Source organism: Chlorocebus sabaeus, chromosome 19, assembly GCF_047675955.1.
Source record: "Chlorocebus sabaeus isolate Y175 chromosome 19, mChlSab1.0.hap1, whole genome shotgun sequence".
Lineage (NCBI taxonomy): Eukaryota > Metazoa > Chordata > Mammalia > Primates > Cercopithecidae > Chlorocebus > Chlorocebus sabaeus.
In genome coordinates, this window is record NC_132922.1 from 34,313,715 (window position 1) to 34,329,297 (window position 15,583).

At 34.7% G+C, this 15,583-nt stretch overlaps 1 pseudogene; it reads right to left on the minus strand.

Annotated features, from left to right (window-relative positions):
* Positions 1–4,265: 4,265 nt before the first annotated feature.
* The window catches only part of LOC103221030 (putative ankyrin repeat domain-containing protein 20A2), a 44,022-nt pseudogene continuing 32,704 nt past the window's right edge, over positions 4,266–15,583 (minus strand).

Consider the following 15,583-nt stretch of genomic DNA (forward strand, 5'->3'; position numbering starts at 1 on the left):
CATCTCAGCTCACTGCAACTTCCACCTCCTGGGTTCAAGTGATTCTCCTGCCTCAGTCTCCCAAGTAGCTGGGACTACAGGTGCCCACCACCAAGCCTGGCTAATTTTTATGTTTTCAGTAGAGACAGGGTTTCACCATGTTGGCCAGGCTGTTTTTGAACTTCTGACCTCAGGTAATCCACCCACTTCAGCCTCCCAAAATATTGGGATTACAGCACCCAGCCCTTTTCTTCCATCAGATTATCACTTGTTTGCCTTTGTTTTCTTTTAAAGAGTTTCCTTTGCCATAGAGATATGGCATGATGAAAGTCTTGTTCTAAAGTTTCTTTCGGGGGACACTCTATCAGTTGGGAAGCTCCAGTCAAGTAGAGGTCTCCCTTCCTCCTAATGGAGATATTTCATCTCAAAATGGTGTCCACCAAATGTCTTAATCCAGGTAGTCTCTTGCTTAGAAATTCATGAAAAAAGAACATTCTCAAGAAGTTAAGAGGCTATTGATTGAGATGGTTTAATATTGTCCCTTATTATATGTTTTACTCCCAAGGCAGACATCAAAGTGGCTAATAACTCTAAGCCTGATGTCTAACTTACTTCTGTGGGAATCTATACAAAACTTTTTATTTATGAGACAGAGTCTCACTCTGTTACCCAGGCTGGAGTGCAGTGGCTTCATCACCTCTCACTGTAGCCTCAATATTCCAAGCTCAAGTGATCCTCCTACCACAGCCTCCCAATGTAGTTGGGACTACAGGCATGCACCACCATGCATCAGCTAAGTATTTAAATTTTTTTTGTTTTTAAGAGACAGGGTCTCACTATATTGCTCTGGCTGGTCTCAAACTCCTGGGCTCAAGCGATCCTCCTGCCTCGGCCTTCCAAAATGCTAGGATTACTGGCATGAGTCACCTCCCCCAACCAGGTGTTTAACTGGGGACTAACATGAAGCACTTAGAAGAGTACGTGGAACATAGTGAGCTACAAAAATATTTGCTACTAGTATAATAATTTAATTGTATATCTTAACAAAATTGTGTATGTTAGGCAGGTGGCAAGCCAATGGAAGTGGTCTCCTATAATTGCATGCAATCATTCTTCTCACCACTGAGAGTTGCAGCAAATGGGGGCATATATTTGCAACTTGCTTTTCTCTCTGTGTGACTCAGTAGGCAATGACTATGCATGTACTACAATGTAAGTAGCACCTCCTGGATTGAATAGTACATAACTGACATAACCAGCAGAGACAGGCTAAAGACACTGAGCCGAAAACCCTGGACGCTACTGCTAAATTGAAGCTCCTGAATCAGTTCCCTCTGAGCAACTGTTGCTGTGGTGCTGCCTTCACAAACACTCTGCTGAGCACTCAGATTGAAGGGCTCTGCTATCATTCATCAGACAAGCTGCAGCCAGACTGTTCAGCTGACAAACTGGTAGCAGTCCAGACAGACAGTTCTGACTGCATCGTGAAAAAAGGCCAATTTAGATTCTTTCTCATAGTGAGAAAAACATAAACATGTGATTGATCGATTCTCCTCTATTAGACTAACTGGTTTAGATTTGAGAGTTAATTGCTAAAAATACATTTAGAATATAAACCTTATTGTGTCGAGGTCTCAAAAAAGAAATAATTGGTATGGTATAAAGTATTTAATTGTATGCTAAAAACTTCTAAGCTAAAATATTTTCAATTTATGCAAGGATAGGTGGCATACCTATTATATATTATTCCCCTGTTAAGCAAATTTATAATGAGAGAAAATTATCTTCCATAAAAAAATAAAAGCCATGTAAAATTAAGGACTAAGTTCTTCTGCACAGACTAGACAACAATTGCTAACACATAAGGTCAATGAGAGTCAGAACAGTCAGAGAAAGCTTCAGGAAAACAAAAAAATTGTCTGCCAGGTCTGAATGAATGAGGCTAGATAAACAGAAACTAAGAAGGCAGAAAGGCTAGCATGAGCAAGACAAGTGCTGATATCTGCCCAATTAACTCTGAGGATAAAGTCCAAGAGCAGGGAAATAAAAACACATGTTCACGTAGTAACCTGTAAGTGAATGTTCGCAGCAGCATTTTTCATAATAGCTAAAAAGAGGAAACTAACCTAAAGGTCCATCAACTGATGAATGAATGGAAAACAAGTATAGCCATGCAATACAATATCATTTAACTATAAGAAGAAATAAACTATCAATGTGTACTAAAACATGCATGAATTCTGGAAACATTATGCTAAGTGAAAAAGCCAGTCACAAAGGACGACATATTGTAGAACTCTATGTATGTGAAATATGCAAAACAGGCAAACCTATGGAGACAAAAGTAGATGGTGGTTGCCTACAACGGGGTAAGTGAAGGGACATGGAGGAAAGTTGCAGTCATGCCTAGGCGATGTGGGGTTGCTTTTCAGGGTGACAAAAATGCTGTGAATATACTAATAGATACTGAGTTGCACATTTTAAATGGTTGAACTGTCTGATATGTGAATTATATCTCAGTGAAACTGTTTTTAAAATCCAATGGCAGGATCAAGATAATTTTCTCAGCTCTCAATTTTTGATGTACATACTATATCAGATCTAAATATTTCTACACTTTTATAGTATATTTTAAATAAAAGATAAAGAGAATGCCTAACTTTTCAAATAGTTTGTAAATTAACATAAAACATGCACATTTCAAAGAGTAGTATAATGGACTTTCTCTACAAGTTAACCTAGAATCTGTGAAATAAATAGATACAGATTCTGTGTCCATTCACAAAAGTGAAGAAATAAGACAATTTTCTGGAACATTCCATTAAACCTTCCCCTCTGATTTAATCTAGCCTGCCTCATCATAGTAATACAAAAATTACTTGAAAATATGTTTAACAGGAAAAAAGTCAATTTTCTGTGAGGAAGGATGTATAATTCTCAATTTTTCCAAGGGCACATACTGTAAGAGAAAAGCTATGCAATGGTTTTTCAAAATGGTAGAATTAAAGTCACAATATAAAAAAACAAGTACATTATAAAGATAGTAAAATGGAAATAATTAAAATGAAAATACAAAATCAAGCTTCTGCCAAAATTAGTATCCTAAAACATGTTCTATAATTCAACCAGCTACAGAATAACTGTCGACATGTTAACTTCCATACATATTTGACTTTCCACTTGAAATAATTTCTTCTTTGAGGCCTGTGTCTTATCCACATCAATGTGACAATGTGATGTACCTTCCAGTGGAGACTCTAACGTAGTTAATTTTTTACAGGGATCAGCCACTTCTTGTTGAAGTTGCCTCACAACCACCTGATAAAATATTTTTGTTACTGATTTTATAAATTGCCTTATTATGTTAATAACATTTAACTCTAATATACCTACTTTGAAAATTATCACCACACACATCAATTCACTTTCTTTTCATCACATGTACACACTTTTATTTATTACTGAATTCAGCGAGGGAGGCAGAATGTGTTACCTTCCTGCCAAGTTGGTATTCTCTTACTTAACACAACAGATTCATCCCACCATTCGATCATCTTAAAAGCTCAACTCAACCTCAAAGTTCCTAACATATTCAATCACCTGTTCAAATCCTTCCAACAGATTCCTATCTCAGAATAAAAGTAAAATTCCAATGGCCTTTGAGGCCCTAGGTAAACAGGCCTCTACCTCCCTCTCTGACTTCAAGCTCCTACAACTCCCTCCTGTGCTCACTCCATTCCCACTGTACATAAGCCTGCCACCCCTCTTTAGTCTGAAAATGGGGATCTAATGCCTAACTCATAAATCACAGGCAGCTACAGTATCTTTGTACTGGACAAAGTTATATTCAAATGATAGTCATTGAGTCTTGAAATAAAAATTATGAGCTATTAATAAAAATATTCAAAGTAAATTATAAATACCAGTGGGAAGACCAAATCAAATATGGTTTTGCTAAAAATCTATCACATTTATCCTAAATTATAATTTTATAACAAGTAGGTGCCTTTAAAACATTATGTGGTCATAAAAATACGTAATTTGAGACTGACATTTTCAGATTTAAATTTAATTAATATGAATAATAGCAAAGCTTATACCAACTAAAATATATAAAAAGCTACTTAAAGGAAGGTATTACAAGACACAGCAATACACTTCAGTTCATCTGGGGAATCTAGAATTAAGTGACGAAGCGAATCACTTACTTAAATTTTACTTTGAAAATACTCATTTCAGGTGTAAACATTTCCATTTATACCTTCATCATGGTCTTAACATGTGGCAACATAAAGACATTAAAATGATTGCTTCAGCAGCACAGGACTATCTACCTTAAAATATGACTCTGTGCCTAAGAAAATTTCATAGGTGACACAATGTCTTTTCTCAAAGTAAATCATCTCTCAGCTCCACCTTTTATTTCCTGGAAGCAAGGTATGTTTCCAAGCTGATATAATAAACACATTTTTCCTTTTTTTAATTAAAAAGCTTTATTGAAATATAATTTACACACTATAGTATTTGTTTTAACATAAAGTTAAAAGATTTTTAGTAAATTTACTTGAGTTGTGCAGCCATCTCTACAACCCAACTTTAGAGCATTTCCATCACTGCACAATCCCTCATACCCATTAGCAGTCACTACCAGCTTCCAGCCCCACCCTTTGTAAACATTAATCTACTTTTTGTCCCTATACATTTATCTTTTCTAGATGTTTCATGTAAATGGAATTATACAGTATGGTAAACACACTTTATCTATTGATTTTTATATTCAACTGGGTTCGACATGTATCCAGAACCAAATGTTTAAATTATCTTTCTAGAAGTATTTCTAGAATATTTCTTTGAAAGTATTTATCTTCCTTGACACTTACTACTCTTTGTTTTCTCTTTCTCATACTGAAAGACACTTTCTTTTAAATGATTATATTCTTTCATTCGCTTCTTATTTTTCTCTTCTAGCAGGAGGTCTTTCTTTCCACTCTCAATAGAGCCTCTTTCGATATTAATTACTATCTCTTGATGATCCTCTTTCTGATGAACATCATCTAGTTGCTGTTCAAGCCTCAGATTTTCACGTTGGAGTTGACGTATCCTCTCTTCTACACAGTTTCACTTTCCAGTGGATTTACTCACTTCAGCTTCTGCATTTCGATACATCTCTTTCATTTCCTTTACTTGCTGCTGTGTTTGGCTTAGGTCGTTTTGTACAGTTTCTAAAGCCAATGACGTTTTTCTGAGAGTATCTCTTGTCTTACAGAACTTATCTTTTAAGGTAATTAATTTAATTTGCATTTTAGAAAGTTGTTCAGTAAGAAACTCATTCTTATCTTCTACTTCAGAAATATCAGAAGTCATTTTTACTTGTAGAGAAACGTCTTGTGTTCTCTCTAAAGCAAGTCTTAGGTTTCTTGCTGTTTTCACACTTTCACCGTGTTTACTTACAGCAGCAGCCAGTCTAGACTGATACGATTCAATTTCAGCTTCCAGTCTTGCCTTGCTTTCTTTTTCCCTCAACAGTCTGGAATTGAGCCCTGTATTCTCAGCCTTGAGATCATGAAGCTCTTGTATCAATACTGGAATGCTGTTTTTGTGATTGTTTCCTCATTGAGTTTTATACTCTTTTCAAGGTAAGCGTTTATTTCTTTAACAATTTTAATGTCCGTAAGACATTTATTTTCTTTTTCCAGGTTGTCATTTTTCATTGTGCATATTTCCCGTCTGAGTATAGCAACATCTGTCTTCAAAATGCAATTTTCATCCATCAGATCTTTCATTTCTTCATGATTATGAAAATCCTAAATAAAACAAAAAGAAAGTTTTACCTAGTACTCAATAAAATAACTATCATGATTACCTCTGAAGTGAATGAATAACCTGCACATCCATACACTAACAAGGTTACTGTAAGTGGATGTCCAACTGGAGAAAAAGTTGAAGCAAAACTTTGAACCTTATAGAGCATAAATTCCAAAAAGTTCAGAAATGTATTTAAAGTCAATGAATTTATAAAAGTAAACACACACACACACACACGCGCACACCAGAGAATTTTTAAGAATATCTTAAAATTAAGATATTCTTAATTTTATAGGCTCTTTATGGAAGAGCCTTTCCCTGAATTACCACAAACCCAAAAGCAGAAATTAATGCATTAAGAAATTTGACTAAATTAAAACATATCAAAAAAATTGCATTTACACTTTGATATCTAACCCATTCATCACCCTATAGTAAGAACCTTACTTCACATGTATTTGGACAGATAAAATTTTCCAAAGTTATTACAGTTCTGTTTCACTGATAATATTCTATTGCAATTTGACTCTTTTGACACTTTAAAAGTCAGTTATAAGAATTACATTTACTAAATCATAAATCTAGACATTATACTAGTCACTCCTATATACATTCATTGATGAACTCATCTAGTTACCACAATTTTGAAAAAGAAAGGTTAAAAATATAAGCAAGCTACAGGATTTTCCCCAGGACTTCTGACTCTACTTCTAGTTCTCCAACAGATCACAGTTACTTCTGCGATGTAAATATTTCAATACAAAACTTTTATTTCAAAACACCAATAGTAAATAAGATAAAATTTATAGAACTCTTCTTAGAATATTATGAGATTATTTTTGATTGCAGTAATTTGTTTCTTCTTTATGATATTAGGTAATCAGTATGAAATAAGGGAAAGAAAAAGGAACAATTTTACTGGGAACAAAATTTTTATCAATACGTTATCACTAAGTGTATATTATGGTATATAATTGTTTTCAAAAGCTCTTTGTAATAAAATAATATTCTATGTGGATGCCAAGATTTATAATAAATATTAATAATTGTACCTGTAAGTGTCATCATTCATTTTTAAAAATGAGATAACATTTCTGGTTTGTTTTAGACCTAAATAATATATATTAAATCAAGGGGATATTATAAGTAACATTGCTAAAATAAAGTTTAAAATACAGAATTTTTACCAAAGATTGATTTACCTGATTTGGAGTATTTCTTACAGTCTTCGGTTTCATCTCTAGTGACTGAACAGTGGGTTCAAGTTGTTTGCTTCAACTTCTTTCTTACATTCTCTTTCCTTTCTAATTCTTCTCTATTTTTTTTTTTTGGTACAGCATATTAACATTTGTTTTTTCTTCATTTTCTTGTTTTAAAGTGCAACTGCAGATAAAGACATTTATCTTAAAATTCATTTTGTTAAAAAATAAAAAGTTCATCTTCTGATCTACCTCTTCATATGTTACTATCCTAACAAAATTTCTATGTTCTGGATTATTTTTCCTTTCTAGTTCTCAGATATTTAATTTCTCATTTCAACATCTTCAAAAGAATGCATATACTTGAAAAGTAGTAAGGAAAGAATATTCTGCTAAAGTTTGTGTTCCTAGTCCCTCTAGTATATATTATAAAAAAGGATACTAGAGATTATTCAGTAAATTTACAAGTTCAAAATTACCTTTTTAAATCACACAGTCATAATTACTCCCTAATTTAAAAAGATCATTTACAATTAACTAATTTTTTAAAGTTACTATTTATTGACAAGCGTATAAGTTCACCAGAAATAAATTTTAATCTTTATGAAATATTGCAGGTATCTCTCCAAATGATTGACGGTGTAAGATGGCACCTTCACATGTCTTTCACGCAAACTATCTGCAGATTACTGTAATCCAAAACTAGGGTAAAGAGTCTAACATATCCATACTTTTTATATTTCTTTCTTAATACTTTCAATTCACTTTGCTATTACATATATTTTATATATTTATTGGCCTATTGTTCATTATGTGTAATATATAATTAATGTCCTTAATAAATGTGTATATGTTTACACAAGTTATGTTTTCCCGTGAAATCTAGTTCCAGAAGTGAAGTTGTCGAGTTAAAGGGATGTCAGGTTATTTGAAATTTTGATACACAGCACTAAGTTACCCTTCAGAAATAATTTAATAATTTCATACACCAACAGTGTGTGAGAATGCCTTTTTCCTCACATTTGCCAACACTAGTAATTACTTTTTAAATATCAGCATGACTTTAAAAAATATATCTTATTTAATGTTAATTTGCATTTTTCTCATTACCAGACAGGGCTAAATATCCCTGGTAAAAGTTTAAAACTTGTTAATCATAAAGAATATTAGTCAAATTTGAATTAGTTTATAGCACAATGACAATTACCTGCTGTTAAATACTGCAATAAGTGGCCAGGCATGGTGGCTCACTCCTGTAAACCCAGCATTTTGGGAAGCTGAGGTGGGCAGAACACCTGAGGTCAGGAATTTGAGACCAGCCTGGCTAACATGGTGAAACCCCACGTCTACTAAAAATACAAAAAATTAGCTGGGCACGGTGGCACATGCCTGTAATCCCAGCTACTATGGAGGCTGAGGCAGGAGAATTGCTTGAATCCAGGAGGCAGAGGTTGCAGTAAGCCAAGATCACACCATTCCACTCCAGCTTGGGCAACAAGAGAGAAACTCCATCTCAAAAAAGAAAACCAAAAAACAAAACCACCCCTACAGGCTTACTTATCATGCTCTTCCTTCACCACCTTGGGAAACTGCTGAGGATATGTTTTCCCAATCTTTCTTTGTTGGGTTAATCTGCCAGCAGCAGCAGCAGATGTGTGATCACATAGACTTTCTGATAGTTGTATTTTTTCACTTTCGTTTGTATTATTTCCTTCTTTGACCTTTAATAAAATAATTATTATTTAATTCAATAAAAAAACTTTTTCCCTGATTTTTTCACTTGATTCAGGTTGTCACCATTTTAATCATAAAAATATTTTGTGCTTAATTTAATTTTATCATTATACATAACTATTATAATTGTAAGATATTCTTATTTCATCATTGAAATTTTTGTAAAGGCTGCTCATTTCTGTTTGAGTGAATAGAAGAATTTTCCAAAATTTCAACAAGGGCTCTTCTCCACTTTGTGCTTTTATTCCCATCCACTCTTTGCCACCTGATATAAATTTGTATGCTATCTGGCAGAAACAGAGAAATAAAAAGACACAGACATAACATATGTCTTCTGTCTTTACCACCTGGATTTTACATGAAATAGCCAGATTAAGAGGATGTGACCTTGTAGGACTTCAGGAACAGTAAAGAAGCTTAAAGAAACTTTCCCTTTTCTGCACTAAGCTATTCTTTTCCCCACTGCCTTTCATCTCTCTTTTGTTTTTTCATTTGAATCCTGGGATATCAAAAAAGTAAAGGTGCTCTCTGAACTATGGGAACAAAAGTTTGCCACAACACAAAAAGGAGAGTGAAATTGCTGAACTTCTAGTGCAGAATTCTGGAAAACAAGATGCTTCCCAGATTTCACATTCAATTACCACAAAAGTTTATAGGTGGAAAACATATGGTACAGTTACCTACTTTAGCCCCATTATCTACTGCTAACGGGAGTCAAACCAGTCAAGACATATTCAATGTTTCATCCAAAGCTCCTAAGGTGGCATTCCCTAGCATTTCATGGCACCAAATAATATGATACAATTCCATATTCCTGAATTACATAAATTACCAGATAAATTTATCAAATTAGATATATTAAAAGTCTAACTGAAGCAAAGCAATTTAATGCCTCAGAGGGTGGAAAAAGGCCTCATCTGCTTAACTTTGAAAGAAGTAAATCTCCAGATTGTTGTCCATCTTTAGAACACAATCTACAGAACTCAACTTTCTACTAAAGAGTCAAATGCTAAATTTTTGGTTGAGAAGTTATGCTTCTTATATGATAAAAATCATATATGTCAAAACTTACCATATTTTATTAAACAACATAATATAAAGGTCTGATTCAACAGAAATATTAGAGAGTGGTAATGTTTTAAAGTATGTGGAAATATATATTTGTTTTCAAAAATATTTGAAATAACCATGATGGGACTGTAAGTTCAAACAGTTTGAGCTAAGCAGATAAACTTGCATGCATGAAAACACATTAAACAGACTCCTTTGGCTGGGAATATTCGTTGCAACTCTCAAGGCTGGATGTGTTTTTGTGGCTCTTCTCGGTCATTGCTTCCCTCCCATTGTATTCTCATTCTATCATTAAATAATGTAATTCATCTCTAAATGAATACAGAAAAAAATAATCTAGAATCTAGACCTTGTTTCTTCAGCACTTTCTTTATTTATCTGGTTCAGAAGGTCACATGGTACATGGCTGAATTAGTTTCCCAGCCCATATGCCACTTGGAAGACTGATAGTGAGACTTAGGTTGATTAATGAACAAACATTATGAGAACATTCTCCAGAACCATTATTTAGATAGCAGAACTAATCTACTTTGACACATAATTACACATTTAGATAACCCCCTGTAACTGTACACATGAGATTTTCTTGAACAGAAAATTAGACTGAATCAAATAATTGATAAAGAGAAAAAAGAGAAGCAGCAAGTGAACCTCTGTATTTTTGAAGTTGAACTGTCTTTCTCCAAAGCCAGGAACTCAACTTGTAACATGCCTACCTCATTCTTAAACCTTGGAATATCTGCTGTAAGTCTTCTAGCTATACTTTTTATGTTCTCTCACTATGTGGTAGAGAATAACTCACATTTTATAATTCAAGATTCATGCTTTTGTAGTTATCAGCACTGGGATTGTCATATAGTGGCTTCTGGAACAAACACTGTATTGGTTTTCTGTTTTCATATGTATCTGTAACAGAAGATTTACTGTGGTTTTCTATCTGAATCATACGCTTCATTTCTTTGGGGTGGGTAAACCACAAATCAAAACGACTTTCAGGATCTCTAGACTGAGGCCAATGCCTAATGTCTAATTTCCAATTAGTGGTATTTGGCTTTCTATTTTTTGCCATTTGCATGTTAAACTCTTAATCTCTTTCTTTCAATCATAATTACTGGGTTCCTTAATTTTTCTTTATCATTACAAAAATTTTCTTCATCTGTGTTAGAAACAAGCTATGTGTCTGGTTTGTTATCATTTCTTAGTCTGATCTATTTTCATTTAAATGAAGCTTAGAAGATAACTGGTAACTGTATTTCAGGGACCTGGAGTGTGAATGGAATGAAAAGATATTTGATATGGACTTCCTCTGTCAGGCACTGCCTGGAATGCCACAGAGTTAGACCCTCCAGATGCATCTTCCTCCTCAAAATCAGGGACATGATTCATCAGATTAGAGGGCACTCCCTTTAAGTTCATCCCTCTTTACAGTTACTATGTAGGAGCTCTTCCTCAGCGCAAGCAGTAATTTGGGAGTTTTCAAAACTTTCACCAATATTCAGCTTAAACTTGTTTGTAATTAATTTTAAAGGAAGTCATGAATATACAGATATATTCCCTTTATCACAATTCCTACCCAGTTCTGGTTCCTGAGAAATTTTTTTTTCCACAGGTGCACAAGTGGAAAACTAATTTGCTTGTTTTGTTTCTCAGATGTCTTTTCTGTCAGAGTCGCATGTTTTAAAATTAGCTTTAATCAAGTATAGACAAAGAAATATCAGAAAATAATTTAAATTTAACTGTGAAACTTAATCTATGTGTTGCTACTCTTAAATTATGGGATTGTAACTAAAAAGTGAAAAATAATTTGCCTTGCCTTAACATAGGAGAAAAACATGAACCGGCAAGCTGAACTGTCAGTGTTTGTTTGGACTAAACTTATTATGTGTTAAATCTACCAGAAATGAATTCAAAGATGATATGTGGTATTATAAAAGCTTCCTCTCTTAAAAAGATGTTACCTCAGCATACCGGTGAGCCCCTACAGTGCATTTATATTTCTGAAGATTAGAAGATTAGAGACTAGGCAAACACAAAATTATTAAGAGCCAAACTGAACACCAATCAGAAAGAGAGGCAAAATTTTAAGTTCTAATTCAAATGATAAACTATGATAGCGTTATGTATCTAGATAGATTTTCTGCTTATATCCACTTCTAATATATTTTAAGTTCTGCTAGTGATAGAGGATGGATTTTTTTAATTTTAGTAATATTTACTATTTATTTATGCTGAAATAAAGTTATTGTTTGTACCCTGACACCAACGGTCCCATTCTGCAAGGTATAATTCTCTTAACGGACAACTGGGTTGACTTTTATGACCCCATTCACTCCCTGAACACAAACAGTGAAGTCAACTGGCAACCACAAAACAGAATAAATCTTTAAACTCGGCACTGATGACCAGCAATATGAAACTGCAAAATTTGAACCACTAGCAATGATGACTCCTTTAACATTAGTTTAACTCAGTGGCTATCATTGTTAAATTGTTCATAATTTCTATTCCTTAGTAATATGACTCAATATTTCATGTTACCTTCTGTATTATGAGTAAGGTTATAAAAATAAAAGAGCAAGATAATACTGGAAATTTCTTGCCTCAATTCCAAAGGTAAAGACAGCTATGAGTTACCACAGATGGTAGGAATATCTTAAGTTTCATAACTGGTTAAATGTTTTAAAAATTAAATTTAAAATTATGATCTATTGGATTCTAAAGGTATAGTCTAAAAGGTCATGTCATTTGGACTACACTTTGTTATTAAAGCAAAAAAAAAAACAATATTAGACAAGAAACTTAAATTTTTATATACCTGTGGTTGCTTCTTTTCACTTCTTTCAAGCCTTTCTCGCTCTTCCTCTGAAGCCACTAGTAAGTCTTCTTCTGTTGAAAAATTCATAGGTTTAGTTCAAATGAACTAAGAACAGTTAAATAAATACTATAATCTTTATACAAATAGAGAATAAAATTTCTTTGTATTTTATATTTTGAGAGTTTAAATGAAGCTTAATGTTTACTGAAATATTTACTTATTTAAGAAATACTTTTAATTATCCAAAACTTTAACAAACCACTTGGGGAGACACTAGATACCACCGGGTTCAAGCCATACACAATCTCAGGGTCACTCACAAATTGTTCCACCCAACATAAATAAACAAAACTGCTGGAAACAAAACAAAATTTTAAAATACACTCAAAATATACAACGTAACACTTTACTGTACTTCATAACAGTATCTTTTTAACAACACACTAATTGAGTTGACAGTTACTAATAATCTGCAAAATTATTGTTTATACTGTAATTAGTGTGCACCCCGTTTTTTACATCGCAAATGTTCTACAATTCTGAAAAATGTATTTTCATCTTTTAAGACTCAGAATGTAGGCTGGGCATAATAGCTCACATCTGTAATCCCAGCACTTTGGAAGGCCAAAATGGGAGAACTGCTCCAGGCCAAGAGTTTAAGACCAGCCTGGGAACCATAGCTAACCTTGACTCTACAAAAAATTAGACAGGCATGGTGATATGTGCCTGCAGTCCCAGCTACTCAAGAAGTTTAGGTGAGAAGATCCCTTGAGCCCAGGAGTTTGAGGTTGCAGTGAGTCTCGATCATGTCATTGCACTCCACCCTGGGCGATAGAGTAAGAACTTGTCTCCAGCAACAGAAAAAGAAAAGGAAAAAAAAAAAGGCTCAGAATGCTATGTGAAGTCTTCCTTGATTCTAGCTATCTTTCTCCACATACACACGTTTCTGCTTCTTGGGGCTCCCTTAGTACTTTGTCAATTTTTCTAGTGTCACTTTACCACCTCAACTGCACATCATGTCTTTACATGTCAATTCCCTTTGCTGCTAGACTGTAGAAGACAATCTTCTGAATCATCTTTGTATAAACAGTCTTAACTTTGCCAAATAATTAGCTATTGAGTTCCTGTTAAGTATTAGGCACTGGGGTATAAGGAAGGAAAATAAAAGCTGTCAAGGATGGCTTTCCTAAAGATCATGCATGAGCTGAGACTTAGAGAGTAAGGTTAGCCAGATTAAGTGAGGCAGAGGGCAGGAAAGGGTGAGCACATGCCAGGCAGCACCAAGAGAGGGATAGAAGCCTCCAAGAGCATATGTATTTCCCTGCAAAAGAGGAATGGTGAGAGGGGCATTACCAGCAGCTCAGCAGTTCCAGAGAAAAAGGCAGATGGGGAAAGGGCTACGGATGGAGATTTGGGCAGAAGTCAGTTTCTTTTTCTTTTCTTTTTTTGAGACAAGGTCTTACTCTGTCTCCCAGACTGCAGTGCAGTGGCATGATCTCGGCTCACTGCAACCCGGCCTCCCAGGTTCAAGCAATTCTCCTGCCTCAGCCTCCCAAAGAGCTGAGATTACCGGCGGGTGCCAGTACCGCCTGCTAATTTTTGTATTTTAGTAGAGATGGGGTTTCACCATGTTGGCCAGGCTGGTCTCGAACTCCTGACCTCAAATCGTCCACCCACCTTAGCCTCCCAAAGTGCTGGGATTACATACATGAGCCACCGTGCCCAACCCAGAAGTCAGTTTCTGAAAGCCTTATATAAACCTTTAATATGCTTGGACATTAGGTATTCAGGAGTGGTTCACAGATCTATTTACATTAGAGATAATTAACTCAATACTGTGAGGAGCATAAAATTCTGAGGCATATAAATAAATGAACAAAGATAAAATATAAGGCAATGTTGCAAAGATGATGCAGGTCTGAGGAGATGTTTTTAGAAATATTTAGAATATAAGTATCAGTGGCCGTTATAAGAATGAATTTTTATTGAATGAATAAATATATATATCTGGGTCCCCAAAGAAATACATTCTGCTCATTACTTTATAAAAATTATCAAATGAGAAGTAAAATAATACACATAAACTGTTTCAGTTACTTGTATTTACTTTATACTTTTTCTGTTTCAGTTTTACTGTGCCAAGAAAATGCATTTGGGTTTTGTGGTGGTGGTGGTCGTGGTGGTTGTTGTTGTTAGAGATGGAGTTTTGCTCTTGCTGCCCAGGCTGAAGTGCAATGGTGCCATCTCAGCTCACCGCAACCTCTGCCTCTCGGGTTCAAGCTATTCTCCTGCCTCAGCCTCCCGAGTAACTGGGATTACAGGCATGTGCCATCATGCCCAGCTACTTTTGTATTTTTAGTAGAGATGGGTTACTCCATGTTGGTCAGGATGGTCTCAAATTCCCAAACTCAGGTTATCCGCCCACCTCGGCCTCCCAAAGTGCTGGGATTACAGGCACAAGCCACCACGCCCTGCCACATTTGGGGATTTTGTTTTAAAAGTTCTGCTTTCTGGATCTACCAAGCTCATGAGAAAATAGAAGCAAACAAGCCATTTGCATAGGTAAGAAACTTTGGATTTATAGCTTGTCATCACTACTCTAGAAGATTATCATCATGTTTTATAAAACAAAATGTTAATTCTAGACATAAAGGGAAAAAGAAATTAAAACTATAGGAGTGAAAAAATCATGCATAATTTATTACTGTTCACCTGCTCATATGACTAAGAGCACTGAATTTAACTTGTATGTAAAGTAGACCCCATAGTTCTGCAGTTAATCAATAGACTGGGTGTTCTGGCAGAATTAAATTTGATGCTCATGTGTTATCTTGAAATGATACAGCTCTAATGAAAACCTGTATTCCTAGTGCATGATTATCCATTAAGACAAGGTGATGGAATGTGTGAGTACAGCTGAGGAGACACTACAAGGCAAATGCTCAATGGTTCCCATTAATATTGGAAAAATCAACACTAT